Genomic DNA, 17299 nt, shown 5'->3' with positions numbered 1-17299 from the left:
TAAATGTTTCAAGGGGAGCTGGAGGAGGCCAGCCTCTTGTGCCTGCTTGCCTCATTCTGTTTCTGGTACCCAACCTGAGGAAGAGCTGCACAGATGCAGAACGCCTCACTGCAGCTGCTCTGTGAATATCAAGCAAGAAATGTTTCGTGGCCTTGTTCTCCATGGTTGGCAGACTAATATATCACTATAATCAGAAAGCATTTCCTGTTAAAAGCTTGATTGCAATTGGATTCTGAGTTTCACTACCTGTCTGAAATGATCATAGGGACCTAGGAGATTCCTGATTGGATTGGACTCAAAATTGAGTCCAGCATCCCGACTCTCTACCAGGTTTTCATTGGTAGATATACACGATGCTGTAAACAAATAAAGAATAATATGTCTCCCCTTAGTTCTCATACTGGTGTGATGGACTTACCCGACTGAGCTCCAGTGTGTCCTGGGGCTCAAAAATGCTTACTTCCGATGGGTGGATCCAGTCCACCAATCAGGAAGAAGCTGGGCAAAGCGGGCACCACCTCTTTCCCAAAGGGAGGGGGAGAGAAACTCTCAGACCTAATTGCAGACTGCAGTGTGGCAGTTCTGCTGGACTTGAGGGGCAGAGCCCCTGAAGTGTACAAAAGGAGAGCATGTTCAGCATGCAGGGCAGATGCAGCAAGGGGCTCAAGAACAGCGGAGCCAAGAAAAGCTTGGGAGAGCTGCCCTAGCGGGTGATAGCCCTGGGCTCCTGAAGACATCACTGGAGGAGTCACCACCAGAGCCTCGACCCTGGGAGCAGGGAGAGCCTCCTGGGACCCCCCACATGATGCACAGCCTGGTGCATGGGGCCAACCCTGGTTGCTGCAGGAGGCAGCTTGGGTCCCAGGATACTTGGTGCACATAGCAGTGCATGGGAACACCAGACCCTGGGACCTGCACATGGTGGCTCGGGTCTGCAACCCTTGGCGTGTGGCTGAGAACCCCAGTGCACCTGGAGGTTCATGGAGGTCACCAAACCCTGGGATTTGCACATGGTGGCTACGGTGATTTTATCAACCTAATGAGATCTGGTACTGCAGTAATCTTCATTTAAATGCATATTTTAGGCTTGTTCTGACATATATTGATTTTTCTCAATGAAAGGAGGTCTTCTCTCTTTGAATGCAAATGAGCTTGTTGATTCCCAAATGTGATTTTTGCATTACTTTCATAGCACTGGGGTTTATCTTTCAAAAGGGATTAGAAAGAAAAATATTGTTGGTGCCCAGAAGGTCCATAAAAGTTTTCAGGAGGAGTTTTTAAGAGTACCTCAGAAAACTTTTAAATAGACAAATGTTTCAATCTTCTCCTCTCTATGCTGGCAGTACCTCTGCCATATATAATGCTCTTTGAGGTTGGTGATAAAGTGTCTGGATCCAAGACCTGGATTAACAGCATAAGAGCCTCTATCACATGAACTGCAGAAGTCATTTCACTGGTTGGCAGCTGTACTACATTATTAAGGCTCCTTGGGGAGACTGCTGTATAAGCATGGTATAACTGCATTTAACTTTGGAAGAATATCCTTGTAATGCCTACTCTGCACCCTTTCCTTCCCTCTCCTGTGCACAAGGACCCCAAAGGATTTAGTTGTTCAAATCCTATGGAATTCCAATGGAAAGGTATACACCTCTTGGATCCAAGCCTGTAAGCTTCCTCCCAACATTTTAATGAGCTTTTAAATTCCTTTCCAAGTTTGAGAGCTTGCAAAATTCATTTCAAGTGCCTAAGTGTCAGTCCAGTTACCTGGATTTGGAATTGGGCGTGTTAACATAGGAAATCCCATTTAAAGACCAGATCTAGGATGGGAAGACAATGAAGCCCCAAATGTGCCCAAAGTTTTGTTTATTTTTTCCTTAGGTACTTTTGCAAAGTCCAGATAATTACGAATTCTTATGCGTTCAGTGCTCTTAGTATTGCAGACAGCTCTTCAGTGAAAACCAATGTGTTCTTGTGGGAGTGGAAACATATGAATACACTGAGGCTACCATGTCACAAGAGCAGGTAAAATTTTCCAAGTATGGAATTTTTAATTACAAAAAAAAAATAAAAATGTTTTCACAATATTACGCAAAAATTGTCAACATAATTCAGTGGTGGTCAAGGGGCTATAGGTTTGACCAACTACTGATTTGCTGGAGGTTTTGCACTAAAGGAAAAAAATATATATATTTTTTTCTAAAGTGCACACTTGTGAAAATGATTTCATGTGTGTGTTTTTGGTTACTGTTTTTGGCTGGGTCTACTTGGAGCTTACGTTCTGAGAGAATTGAGACAGGTTCTCCGTTTTACTACTTCAATCATGTTTGTAGTCTCATTTAGTTTGGACAGGTTAGAAGTAAATATGCTGCTGAATGCAGTAATAGTGTGTGCATACTTAAAATTAAGTGCAATGATCTTTTTCCACCCTGGGGCCTTGAAGTATAAGCAGTTTGGGGCAGGGGGACTTAATAGTTTTTTTGTTTGTTTGTTTGTTTTTATCTTGTAAAGCACAAAAAAAACCTTGGGATGTAACTACAGATATACTGCAAAAAATATGACAGGAATGGAGCCACATTCTATGTAAAAATACTACTTTGCCTTCTGGAAAAAAAAACAAAAACTTTCTTTTATTTACTTTTGTTTTAATTAGTTCATGAAAAAGACCCATTATGTTAGTTACTGTACATACATGTAGTAAGAGCCTGCATTTGCCCTAAACAGCCTGCAATCTAAATGCAAAACGGATTAAGGAAACGGTGTGTTAACTTTATTTTAGAAGCAAGAAGCTTGATCCCGTAAGGGAATCGGTGTTTTTTAGCAAATCCTACACAAAATCTGTGGCAGACCTGGGAGCTGAACTCAGTTCCACTCATGTCTAGGTCCTGATCACTAGATCATCCTTCTTCCCTTCTTTTCTCCTCAATTCTGTCCTGGGTTCCTGATGGAATATCAGATCTTGTTTAGTCCTGCTTTAATTATTGTTGACCATTACTTTGTAACTTCAGCACCAGCTCAAATGTGATCCCTTGGGACCTTCAGCATCAGCAGTTCTCCCTTTCATGTCCAAATTGATTTGATATATATATATGTATGCATATGTATGTATGTGTGTGTATATATATATATATATATATATATATATATATATATATATATGTATATTATCAGGAGATCCTGAGGATGTAGCACCAGTATTAAGAGGATTAGAAATGACAGAATCAGGATTGTGCTACTTAGACAACCCTTCTCTTCCACACCCATGCCTAGTTTTCATGTACCATGAAAGGGGAGACGCTGTTTGGGAGTTAATATTGTGTGCTCTCCAACCCTTTTCTGGTTTTGTATAAGATGGTAAAGTTTGTGTAAAATGGTAAAGTTGCATTGGTGGAGTAATACATGAATAAAGGTTCTAATAATTAACCAATTGTAGAATAATCAAATTCCAGAGGCAAAAAAAAAAAAAAAAATTATAGCTGTAGCTTATAATTTTCTCCCTTTCTTTCTAGTACTTATAATCCTCTGCAAACACATACTTACAACAAGAGTTGGTGAAAATATTATTAGGTGAATAATGAGTAGCCTAAAATTGTGTTTTCAATCAGTTAAGAAATTAGAGTCAAATCTGATGTTGTTTCACCCCAGAAATCAGGTCTAGATATTTATTTCAAAAGCCCAGTGGTTACAGCATTGGACCCCAAATGAATGCAGTTTGAAATTTTCATTTGATGGGAAAATCAAGCGACGCTCCTAATGCACTGAGTAAGTCCGTAGCAGAGGTGGCTCTTTTTCTGTAATAACAATACTGCTGTCACTGCTAGTTGTAGGTAGACAATTATGGGTGCAGTCACCAGAGGGAACAAATATTGAGGTTTTGACATAGTCTTGGAAATGCAGTGTTGGCTACAAATGTCCAACTCAGGATCCTTAAAATTCTGGTTTATTGGGTGGATTGAAGCACTGTAATGAAATTAAATCATAAACCTTGGGACTGGTCCCCACACACACATGCACGCACACACACGCACGCACACACACACACACACATGTACACACACAGTAGTGAGCTACAAGAGTCAGGTATACCTATCCCACAGGCGCTGGAGTCTGCCATCGATGGCCAGTTGAGGCTTCTTTCAGTGTGGTGTTATCCTCCAGAAGGGGGTCATCGGCTGGTCCTTCTGGCTGGACAGGTCGGGTGCTGGCCAAGTTGGAGATCAAGAGGGCACCGCTGAGGGTCACTTTTCACTGCTTTTTTATCTGTCCTTGGCAGACTTTGGTGACTCCCTAGTTTTCAGGTTTGCCCAATCCAGGGGTCATTGACCCTCGTGGGACTTCCCCCTCGGTGGCTACTGGATGGCATCTGTCAGCCCCAGGGGTCATCCACATATACGTGCAGGTTTGGGAGTCCGTTGATGAATTTTGAATGGGGCTCTGGGAGCGGTTGATCTGGAGATATTCAGCCCAAAAGTTGGTCCCCGGCATTAATTAACTCAGACCAGGGCTTCTAGCCCTTGAACTGTGAAGTTTAGAGAATTCCCGGTTGCTACATTGTCTCCTATTTGTCACAACCCAAGGGTATGATTTTGTGTGTGCGCGCTTCGGCACTGCTAAATTATTTCCCACCACGAGGAGCTTCCTTTGCAGGGTGCATTTCTCAGTTACAAAGAGAGAACCCCGGTGCAAAGGAGTTCCCGCCACCCGCATGCAAATTTGTGTCTCACTATTGGCCAGTTCTAAATTATTCCCACGTGGCGGCTAGCGATTGGCTTGCTAGCCGTATAAGAGGCTTGAGCGGTTTCCGCCCAAGTTGGAGGACTCCACAACCATCTCGTGGAGGAGGAGGACTTCACGTCTCGTGAAGAACTCTAAGTGCTGTGGAGCCTAACGAACCCAGCGTGTGCCTTAAAAAGTCTATAGGGGTCTGATCAACCTCTGGCCTCTCCCCGTTGCCGAGCGTGATCCCTCGACGAACCCCTTCCCTGCACGCTTGTTCCACGGAGCCTAGCAAGCTTTGTGTGTGTGTGTATCCAGAGCTCTGTCCGAGTTATTTCAAGAGGCTCGAGTTTTCTGCGGGTCTTGTTCGAGTTCGTGTTGTGGAGCCTAGCAAACTCTACGTGTCTGTCTGTAACTGCAACGCAAGCACGTTTTTCCTGCCTGCACCGCGACCATCTACGGTGTAAGTAAAATCATCTTTAATCAACCGCTACGCGTCTGTGCCTAATTCTAGTCTGCCGGCCTGCATTCCCTGACCCGTGTGCCAGGGCTGCTGGCCACAGCCCGCCACACGCCCCTGAGGCTGCTACTGTGTTACACATTCAATCACTGATTCACTCGCTCTTCAGGGGCCCGCCTGATACAGGGAAGTGGCAGTTAGATTCCTGCCCTTGTTAACATTGTTACAATGTATAACTTACTTCTGAAACTAAACGCATTTACTTGAAAGGTGAGGAGTATAAAATATAAGCTACAAAAGTAATGCCATGGCACACAAATAGATAAAAATACCAAAATACAAGGGGAGATACAAAATGCATGCATACACATTTTAAAACACAATTCCTTATCTTAAAGTGAAAGAAAGAGGAAGGAAGAAAAGGTAGAAGAGGAAAAACATATCCAAAGAGGGGAGAGCAACTGCAGGCAAGAGGAAAAGGGGGCTTTCTGCTACAGCAACATCTGTTTCAGCTCAGGCTAACCAGGTTGTCAGAGATCTCAGTTCTGTTACTTGCATCAGCCATCAAAAATTTCAGGCAAAACATAAATAACAAGTGAGACATGTTTGGAAAGCTGGTGCAATGTGTCAAATTGAAGTGATGCTTGCACAGCTCTAGAAGGGGTTATTATTTTATACAGGGAGATGCATGTGGGCTTTGATTTATGAGAGCTCCCTTGATTCAGAAAGTGAGGCATGCATGAGATCCAAATTCATTCTGTTAGTGATCACAATACCCAATGCACCCAAGTTTAATTTGTATTGACTTGGTGTTAAGGTTAAATCTGTGTCGCCATGTTCTCTTTCTCAGCAGTGCAGTACTTCCAGCCAGCACTGTAAGGATGTAGGGTTGGTTCTCAGTGAGCAATGTCGAGCAAGTGAAAGGAATATGTGAGATGCAGAACGATAACTGGAAACTAGCTAGAATGCTAGAATCCATTTAATCAGCTTAGTACTGTATAGTACTGTATGCCGTGCAAGGAAAGGTCAAGCCATCTCCACTAAGCATACAGATGAATATGCAAATCAGAGGATGGACGAAACACCCCAAATTATCATGTATGTCAAGCTAATGCAAGGAAGATTGGTATGATGGCCAAGTAAGAGTCTCTAACAGCCCTATCAAGGAAAATAATAGTCTGCTCAGCATCTTTTTCCTGACTCATAAAATGAAAAGCACCATTAAAATCTAAGCAAGACCCAATCTTTTTCTTAAGCACTGAAATAACATAATCAATCTGTTCCCTCAAATTGGCAAGGGTGGTATATGTGCACTCAATTGCCATAACATGGCAAACCAGCCATAACAATATTTTACGTATAATGTAGAACAGTTTTATAGCTGGTTTGTATGGTGCCTTAAATGGAATCTGTAGCAGGTATGGGCCAAGGTCAACAATCAGCTGATTGTAGGTCCAGCCCTACAATCCCATGCTGGGACTGATTCAAGACCCCATTGCAGTCCTTGCCTGGAGCCAAGAATTCACTGGTTGTTGGCCCCAAGCCTGGATGTTTGAGCAACTACTTTGATCTTGCTGGTGTAGGGGAAAGGTGGGATTATTATCCCAGGCTCCTCCAGCAATGGCAAGTATCAAGTCTGTGATTGGGATCTGACCCACATGTGACATAGCAGGAGAAACAATTGTTGGGATTGGGGATGAGCCAACTGCATCTTTAAATGAATGTTTGCCAGGGCCCACGTTATGGCTTACAGTCAAAAGAAAAGAAAGCCAAATTTTGTGCTGAATTAACTCTGTTATTTTAATGAATTGTTCATAAACAGGAAGAGTTTTATATAGCTTCCCATATCAGGCCATTACCATGGCAATTGAGCACCTATATTTCTATTGCATTGTAACTGAAATGCTCTGCAAACTGGCAAAGAAGAAATAGCAAATGTTAGATTGTTGTTAGACCTTTTGGACTTGAACCCTCCTCAGAATGAGAGGACTATACACACCCAATTCAGCATTGTGGTGAAATGGAAAACAAAAAACAACTATTTGATATGTGAATCCATTCCTTAAAAGCTACAGGATATAGACACTACACTGCATAGATACCAGCCTGCCTCTTGTACCCAAACTGAAAAAAAAAAAAATGTTGTTTTTTTTTCTGTGTTAAAGTCTCATGAAACAATTAATAGGCTGGGGTCTGATTTTTATGAACTGACATATGAAGGCTGAATGGTTTGGGAGATGAATTCTGGCGGCCAGCTTGACTCATACTGGAAGGAGTGAGGAATTAGTGGTCAAGACATTCAGTGAAACCCCAAGATTCCTATCAAGAATACAGCTCCCAGTCAGTGATCATGAGTTAAGCTATCATTTCAGCAATGCTGTGCAAAATCCTGGATTTGGGAGGAGATTGAAGTGGTTATATGCTTCCCTTAATTGTTTGCCTAAACCATTAAATGGTAGAGCAACTTTTGGCTCATTTCCTTCTCCTAATTTTATCTACTGTATGTTGCTTATCTTGCTGGCAAGACCGGTTCTGTGAAGAGACTTGTTCTGCTTTCTCCCTGTTTGCGGGGTGACCGTGATTCTAGAAACAAGAGCAGGAATATATACAAACAATACCCTAAAACAGGTGCCTTCAGTTATGTTGTTTTCTTCTCTTTTTGATGCTCATCTCTTCCTTGCTTGTCAGATTTCTTCTGCAGCCCAGGCAATGCACCCCCCCCCCCCCCCCCCACAGCTGTAGCTCTATCCAAATAAAGCTTCTGCTGACCTGACCCAAAAGTTTGCTGCATGTGTTTTCCATGACGATTCCTGGTGCAGTGACTCGGATCCATGGCACGGATTGAGGAAGGAGGACCGTAGACTGCTTCCCCTGAACCCCGTGGTGCCAAACTTAAGAGGCAAGTGACCTAATTTAAAATCTCTAATGGGGTTTCGAAGGAAGGCTGCCTGTAGGCTCCTGACTTGACCGTGGTGACTAGATCTGAACTTTATTGAATAAAGGTCAGTTTAGAACCTTACTGCCGGCTTGAATTTTCTGCCTGGTGATGTACACTCTGTTCAGGGAGAAACTGTTTGAATCACCTCCATCCAACAGCACATTGGGCTTGTAGTTAATTAACTAAGGCAGTGTGGGAGAGGGGGTCTGGCTGACTGAATGTGTGTGTGTATTTAGAAAAATGAGCCACTGACCAGGTCTGGGACTAAGGCTGGGTCTAGCCGCCCCGATTCTGCCTAATAAGGTAGCGTTGCAAGCAAGGGGGCCCAGCTGAAACCTTGTGACCCAGTGGACAGGGTGTCTGAGTGATTTTGTCTTTTCCAAACCCCTTGTCCCAGTAGCTTCTGCCAAGAGCAGGAGTGAAAGGATCCCTTTTGTTTTTCCCTCCCTGCTTCCACTGTATGAGCCGGTGTCAGGTCAGAAGCCTTTTGTCTGGGTGGTAAAAAACCGTGGGGCAAGGCACTGAGCAACCCGGACGTCCTCAGTAACCCTTTCCTGCGTCTTCCTGTGTGATTGAAAATGGGAATAGGTCAGTTGAAACCAGTTCCAGTCCCCCTTAAGGGGACTCCGGCATACTTTATGTATATACACTATTCTTCCAAGACTTGCAAGTATCTGGATAAGCGGACCCTGTATACTAGGGATGATCCCATGAAGCAATTTCCACAGGAAGGAACATTTGATCAAGATAAAGTAGTGCACTAACTGGGGGCTTTAGAGTCTTGAAGACTTAAGATGTCACAAAATCAGTGGGACGCGTTCTTTTATTGGTATGATGAGATGTCCAAGAGGCGGACAGTATCTCAAACTAGAAGTCTAAAAGATTCTCAGGAAAAATTGCAACAGTAGTTAAAAGCTGTTCAGGAGAAATTGGCTGCTCCCCCAAATTATAAGCTGGCCACCGCTCCATTGTATCCAGCTTTGCCCAGGGTGCCCCCACCAGAACCAGCAGAAGACATCCTTGATTTCTGCTCAAATCCTGCTCTTTTAAGACTCCCACATCAGCAACAACCAGTTCAACAACAGGCTGCAGCCCAGGCTGGTGACTCATCAGCTTGAGATTCTATGACCCACAGAGTCTGTTAATCCAGACTCAGCTACCGCTCCTGCTGCTCCAACACTAAAAAAGAGGAATAGGGGCCTGGAGAGATCCTTTATTAATCTTAGATCTAGTAGTGCACAGGTTTATTCATTAAGACAAATGCCAGGCATTGGCATGAATGGAACAAACATAATAACTGTGCATGCACCCTGGACGCCAGCTGATCTTTTCAATCTAACCCAGAAATTCCCTAAAATCAGGGAGGATCCAGAACAATTTCAAGAAGAATTACAAACTATTACAACCTGTTATAATCTGACATGGGAGGATATAGACCAACTTTTAGAAGACATTTTGCCCAAAGAAACTAAAAAGCACCTCTACGCTTCCTGTTCATGGCCAACCGTGAACTAATGATTGCCTATCTGTCACAACTCAATTGTTAACACCTCAAAATGACCTTAAGGACATTCCTATCCCAAACTCTGACCTTGCTCTGCTTGTAGATAGTTCCTGTCTTAGAAATGATGCAGGCAAATTGGTTGCAGGATATGCAGTATGCACTCAGTATGCTGTTTTAGAAGCCTATTCCTTACCTCAAGCTCCCTCTGCTCAAGTTGCTGAACTCATTGCTTTAATACGTGCCTGCATCCTTGCAAAAAATCAAATCACAACCTTTTATACTGACTCTAAGTATGCATTTGGGGTTGTTCATGATTTTGGACAAATTTGGAAAAAAGAGGATTCCTCACTTCATAAGGAGCCCAAATCAGTCATGGTTGTTATATCAAAGAACTTTTGGAAGCTGTTCAGTTGCCCTCTGCTATTGTCATTCTTAAGTGTAAAGCTCATGAAAAACCTTTTGATGATGTCACATGAGGAAATGATCTGGCAGACCATTCTGCCAGAAATGCGGCCCTTTCTAGCCCACAGGCTCCTATCTCTGTTTTTCTTTGTTTTTCAACAAACCAGTCTCCTCTGGTGAGCCTCTCAAACCTAGGCTTTCTTCAAGATCAGGCCACAAAAAAGGAAAAAAGATGACTGGCTATGTGCAGGGTTTTCACTGCAACCTGACTCTCTATGGCGCTCCCTGGCTGGCTGCCTGATAGCACCTAGAGAGCTTTTGCCATACTTTGCTTTCTGACTCATTCAGAAGCCCATACCAGCAAGGAAAGCATAATTGCTCCAGTACAAAAAAGATTGTTTTGCTCCAAATTTTCCTTCCATGGTACAACAGTACTGCAGCTCCTGTCCCATCTGTTTAGCTCACAACATTGGGCAATGGGTAAAAACGACACCCGCAGCCCATCCCCCTCCATGGAGACTGTTTGTGAACTTGCAAATTGATTTCATGCAACTACCGAAATGTTGTTTTTATGAAAACATTCTTTTATTATTGATATGTTCTCTGGATGGGTAGAAGCCTACCCATGCGTACATGCTGATTCCATCACTGTAGCCAAGAAATTTCTTAAAGAATTCATCCCTAGGTTCAGATTGCCCCTTGCAATAGATAGCAACAGAGGCACCCATTTCACAGGACAGATAGTAAAAAACATCTGCCAAGCACTCAACATACAGCAACACCTACACTGCAGTTATCATCCACAGTCAAGTGGTGATGTAGAACATAAAAACTCAGATTTGAAAACACGCATTTCAAAGATCTGCACTGAAACAGGTCTCAAATGGCCTGATGCACTGCCCATTGCTCTTATGCACATTAAAATAACCGTCAACAGAAAACATGGATTGACCCTTTATGAAATACACATGGTGTGACCCATGAGAATGCCAGCTACACCACCTGCAGCTCCACACCAAGCAGACCTACAATTAACTGATGAAACTGTGCTAAATTATTGCAAAGCATTAATGAAGTATGCTAGGTCTGTTCATTCACAGGTCCAAGAAGCTTTACCTCAACCACCGGATGTTCTTTGTCACAACCTTAAGCCAAGAGATTGGGTCTATGTAAAGGTTCATCAATGGAAAAACACACTTCAACCCAGATGGAAAAGACCCTTTCAAGTGCTTCTGACCACTAACACTGCTGTTTGTTGCCAAGGTCATCAGACGCCTTGCACTGCAAGAAAGTATCACCACCTTTGGATCCCGAGGCCACTGACTTCCAACCAAGGTTGAAACCTTTCCCTGAGGCTGAGGACAAAGACCCTCAGGACCTCACTCAAGCAAGTGAGAAGTATCAAGGCGCAAGTGATAGTAATCTCATTGATGAACCTAACACCCTGATCCAACTGACTCCATCAGTTGGAGAGCCAAGGTATCATCTGCATCCTCAGAAGATGTAATTTTTTTCCATTTGGAAGATCTTCACCTTGACCCAGATCAGTGCTATTAACATCAAGGTGAACAAATAGACAACGAAAACCTGAAGAATTGCCTGCAGAGGCAAACCAAACAATACTTGCCAAAATATTTAAAAAACTTGTCATAACTGTTATCTTGTTTAGCTTAATTGCTTTAAGTGCTTCAAATGTATACTTAAAATTTTTGCAAAAGGTTACTGAAGCCTTAAACACATCTGATTGTTGGGTCTGTGGACTTGTCCCCAGAACCAATGATGAAGAATTTCCAATGATACTGCGGCCTTTAACCCTTATAAATTTACTTGTGCTGTAGCCAGACCCAAACAATGCCACCCGGACTGATGCAGGGTAGCTTAAGATATTACCTCTACAGGGAGAAATGTGTTGAGTACACAAATACTCCCATCAAAACTATATTCAGTGGGAAATAATAGCTGCAAACATTATGATATGGGAAAAGGGGTCTGGATGAACAATCATACCAAAGAGAGAACATGGTGCCAAAGTTTTAAAGAATGGTATAACCCATATAACCAGACTAGCGGAACTGGCGCAGTATCCTGCAAACCAAAGAAGTGGTAAAATATTACCATGTGGGAATGTTCTAATTTAGGAGGGCATTGCTATAGAAATGGCACCAAAAAGTCAGCATCTCCTGATATTTTGGGGAGGCCTTCTCCTATTGGAGGTTGGTTTGCCCTGGACTGGTATGATGGCTCCTTTAGAAATAACCAGGCTCTGCAAGGAACCTATTAGGTATGCGAGACTAAAGCCTACCATCAACTACCGCCAAATTGGTTTGGATCCTGCTATCTTGCCTGGCTAACTCCGACCGTCAGGATAACAAAGGTCTTGCCTCAAGGGTGTCACTGAAATAAAAGAGAGTGCCCCGATTTAGCAGACCAAAACCAAAATGTGGTAGCTACCCTTGAAGCTTATAAAAACCCTTTAACTTTGGGAAAATTAATAGAGTGTTCTGTAGCAGGAATAATTCCACTAGTTACTGGCCCAGCTATCTCCTGTTTAGGAAGATATACCCTGCGATTACGATCAGTAGATGAAATATTGGCCTTAGAAACTGAAACAGTTATACCCAGTCTGGGAAATGCTATAAAAACCATAGACCAAAACCAAGATGACTTACGACAAATAGTAATGCAAAACCAATTGGCTCTTGATTATGTTTTAGCTTCTGAAAGGGGTGCCTGTTCAGTAATTGGGCAAAAATGTTGCACGTATGTGAATAGTACTTTCCAGTTAGTAGAAGAGCAAGCAAATGATGTGCTAGCACATGTTGCCAAAGGAGCTGAGGTTGCCTTCATTCCAAAAGATACTTCAGCCAACTGGTTCAGCTGGCTAGACCCTTGGGGTCTATTCAAAGGCTTGCTTGGAAAAATAATGTCTGTTTTGTGCCTGATTTTAGTTTTAGGCTTAAGTATGTATATATCTATACAACTAATTTTGTGTTGTGTCTGCATGAACATCCAAAGAACTAAGCAGAGCATTTCTAGTATCTCAAAGAAAACTAAAATAATGGTGTTGCAGAGGTGTGAGTAGATCGAAAGTAGAAATGAACGGCTGCAGAATGGAATTGAAGGACTTATGATATTGGAATTTTAAGGCCAAGATGAGACTAATAGTCTCAAAAGGGGGGACTCTGGTGTAAAAAAAAAAGCAAAGGACTTAAACTTTGATCGAAAACAGGTTGTAAAGATAAAACAAAAGGTGTGTAAAAGTGGGGGCTAAGAAAAGACGAAGAATGTCTGGCCTTGTGGTAATCAGCAATTACTGAGACAGAAAGAAAAGAGTGTTTTGTAATAAAGAAATGAAAATAATGTTTTTGTAACTGTTACTGCAGCTACGTTTCTAAAAAAAAAAATCACTATATGTTCATGTGAATTGTAGGTGGCTGTTAACAAGGTATATAAGCCTTTTGCTTTAATGTTTAGGGAGGGAGCCCCCTCAAAGTGCATGCTGAATCCATGTCACTTTGGGCCCCTCCTACAGCTGTAGCTCTATCCAAATAAAGCTTCTGCTGACCTGACCCAAAAGTTTGTTGCGTGTGTTTTCGACGACAAATCTAAGAGTAAATTTAGAGCCTTTAGCCCTGAAAATGTCAACTTTTGCTGCTTAAGCTGCAGGACTTACAGTTACTAGTTGTAACAGGTTGTTGTTAACTCCTGATTGTGTTTAGTCAGTAGAAGAGGACAACGGCCTGTGTTATCCTAACCTCCAAAACAAGGTCCAGGTTCAGACATGTAACAAAATGCAGAGCTGTTTAGAACGGAGTGCTCAGTGCAAGCCTGCCTCTTGTATCCAAACTGAAAAAAATCATGCAGGGTTTTTTTGTTTTGTTTTTTTTGGGGGGGGGTTGTTTTTTTTTTTTTTTTTTGGTTTTTTGTGCTAAAGTCTCATGAAGCAATTAATAGGCTGGGGTCTGATTTTTATGAACTGACATATGCAGAATTGCATATGAATGAATGGCTTGGGAGATGAATTCTGGCGGCCAGATTGACTCATACTGGAAGGAGTGAGAAATTAGTGGTCAAGACATTCAGTGAAACCTCAAGAATTCCTATCAAGAATACAGCTCCCAGTCAGTGATCATGAGTTAAGCCATCATTTTAGTGATGCTGTGCAAAAGCTTGGATTTGGGAGGAGATTCAAGTGGTTATATGCTTCCCTTAATTGTTTGCCTATCCCAGTAAATGGTAGAGCAACATTTAGCTCATTTCCTTCTCCTAGTTTTATGTTCTGTATGTTGCTTATCTTGCTGGCAAGACCGGTTCTGTGAAGAGACTTGTTCTGCTTTCTCCCTGTTTGCGGGGTGACCATGATGCTAGAAACAAGAGCAGGTATATATACAGACACTACCCTAAAATAGGTGCCTTAAGTTATGTTGTTTTCTTCTCTTTTTGGTGCTCATCTCTTCCTTGCTTGTCAGATTTCTTCTGCAGCCCAGGCAATGTACCTGAACCCTGACTTGGAATAATCTTGTCGTTCCAGTCCTTGACTGTTTCTTGAGCAGAGATTGATAGTCATGAAAATGGTTGGTCAATGGGCAGATGTCTGGAAGTCTAGAGCCCCCTACAGAAAGCACTGATCCTGCCTTGTTTGTGAACTAAGTTTTCAACGTTAACCTCCAGGTGAGACCGAGACAGTTGCATCCTTTGAAGATCTCCTTCCAGCTGAGCTGTACCAGGAATTCCTTCAGCCCCTTTTGGTCATCATCTGGTATCTCTGAATATGAACTTGTTTTTTGTTAATTTAATTTCATTGGGGCAGAGCCACAGATGATATAAAATTGGATGGATTTCAATAGAGTTAGGAAGACTTATGGTACCTGGCAGGATGGGCAGAAGCTCTGTCTTTATTTACATCATAGGAAAATTTGAGACACCATTTCCTAATGAATCAAAGGCCTCTGGTGATGTTGGACAGCAGACTGCTGTGGATTCTCCATTGTTATGGGTCTCTTCTTCCTTCCCCTAGACCAGGGGTTGTCAACCGGGGGTACGCGTACCCCTGGGGGTACTTAGGAAAGCTCTAGGGGGTATGAGGCAGCGGCATGGAGAAGCAGGGGGTGAGGCCGCCAACACTTTGCACCACTTGTGCCCCATGTGCTGCCAGTGCTTTTGTTTTCACCACTGTCACGCACTGCTGATACTTCATCGTGGTTTTGAACACCCCTGCCCTGCTCGTCGATCAGCTACTGGGGGACTCCCCACTTCTCGACCGCCTGCCGGGGGTACACCAACCAAAAATGGTTGAAAACCCCTTCCCTAGACCATAGGTCACCAAGAGATCATTTTGGTTGTCATTTCTCATTTTGATCAGTACCTTACTCCAGCAGAACCTGGAACCAAATCTGAATGGCAGAAAACAATTATGGGTGGTGTAGGTTGCTGCAGGGAGAGGACAGTGTGTATCTTTTCAAAGTTTCATGAGTTACAAGAACACCCAGGTTTTGTGTGTATGCAAGTGGTGAGCAGAAAAGGTGTAACTAGGTTGCACAAAGTGCCCCGGGTTTTGCAGGATCAAGAACACTTTTGATGTACTTCAAATGGCTGCTCCAGGGCAGCTCTCCATATTGGATTGTATCCATTCCTTCTCTTCCCAATTTCCTCCTCACGCCTTTTATCACAGGTGTGCTGTCTGTGTAGTTACAACAAGCAGCCCGGGCACCCTAATCGACTGGGGAAGCCCCAGTGCCTGGGAAAAAAAAAGTCAAAACATGCAACTGGCCAAACCCAGCAACATCAAAAACAGCTCATTCTAAGAAGAAACATGTTAAAATTATGAATAGGCTCCTGTGACATGGCTGCCTGTGACAGCATTGGACTCAGTAACCCAGGAGATCCTTTCCAAACCTATGCCCCTAAAAGTCTTTCTTTGCAGCATGGGATCTACTATTAATGGCAGGCTCCACTGAAGGGGTGTGTGGAAAAGCCTGATCTTTTTTAAACTCTCTGGAGCCTGCCTGAGCTGCACGGGGGCCTGGTGCTTCCCTCCTCAGCTGCAGTGCCCCCAGGACCACCTGGACCGGGTGCCAGCAGTGGGTGCTGTCTGAGGAGTGCCACTGCTATGCAGGGAACCACCAGCCCCTCTGCAGCTCGGAGAATGCTTGGCCTGCTGCCTTGATATTACTCTCTGTTTTTTTCCCTGCTTCTGAGCAGATAAACTATTTTAGTAATGAATGAGCCATCCAGAAATTTTCCTTCTCCCCAACTGTCCCTACAAGTACTGCGAACACATAAGGCAACCAATGGCTAGTATACATCTCCCCAGTCTTCCTGCCCAAGAAAAGTGTTCATATCATGAGGCATTTTACTGATTTTTTGTGGGAAGTGTCAGAGAATCTGCGACTTCTCAACATGAATAAGAATATTGGGATCTGGCCTTATAATTTATTTTGCCATCTCCTCCTTTTAATGAAAGTAAATCACTTTTATTTTATGTATCTGTGCATAAAATACTTCATCTATCAAACTGCACAACATTAAACTGTCTTGTAAAAGAATAATAGCATATGAGTGATGACACAAACTACAGGTAAAATATGTTGCTGAATCTGATGCAGTAATTGGAGTTCATCAATCAATGAATAGGTCAAAATCGGTCAAGACTTGCTCTAGGTAGTCATCATTTTCTTGATGTATGTTAAGCAAAGCAAGCCCAGTAAGGCAGTTCCAAGTCAAATTATTGCTCAGCTAAATCTTTACCGTTGTCAGGAGTAGTAGGTCAAAAATGAATTCATTCCAGCGTGGTTTCTATTTATCAGTGTTTTATTGATTCATGTATACCAAAGGAGCATATATGTAATCTGGCTCCTCTTCACTGTCGGGTTGTGATTCAAGAGCTCATGCTATACTAAATACTTCATGGAAGGAGACTGAGGACTCAGGGTGGGGAACTCGGTGTTATTCATATTAATCCAGATGATAATAATAGGGATAGTTTTCCACAGGCATCAATGATAGCTAGGTTCCTAATTTGCTTTGACTTTCAATGAGAGTTGAGTATCTAACTGCCATGGATACACCTGGAAATCTCCTCCAATAGCCAAATGTCTGCAATTGATGCACACGGAAGCATTATTTAAATATATATATATTGTTAGTGGATTTGCAAATGCCAGGATTTGCAGAAGTGGGGAGAGGTGTCCATTGCTGGGTGTTCACTGTGTTCATAGCAAAAGTCCCTTAAAGCTGTTCCAAGCTGAGCACCCAAGAAATTGGTCACCTTTGAATATCTTAA

This window comes from Alligator mississippiensis, chromosome 11, assembly GCF_030867095.1.
Source record: "Alligator mississippiensis isolate rAllMis1 chromosome 11, rAllMis1, whole genome shotgun sequence".
Lineage (NCBI taxonomy): Eukaryota > Metazoa > Chordata > Crocodylia > Alligatoridae > Alligator > Alligator mississippiensis.
The sequence above is the reverse complement of the archived record's forward strand: the minus strand, read 5'-3'. Positions refer to the sequence as shown.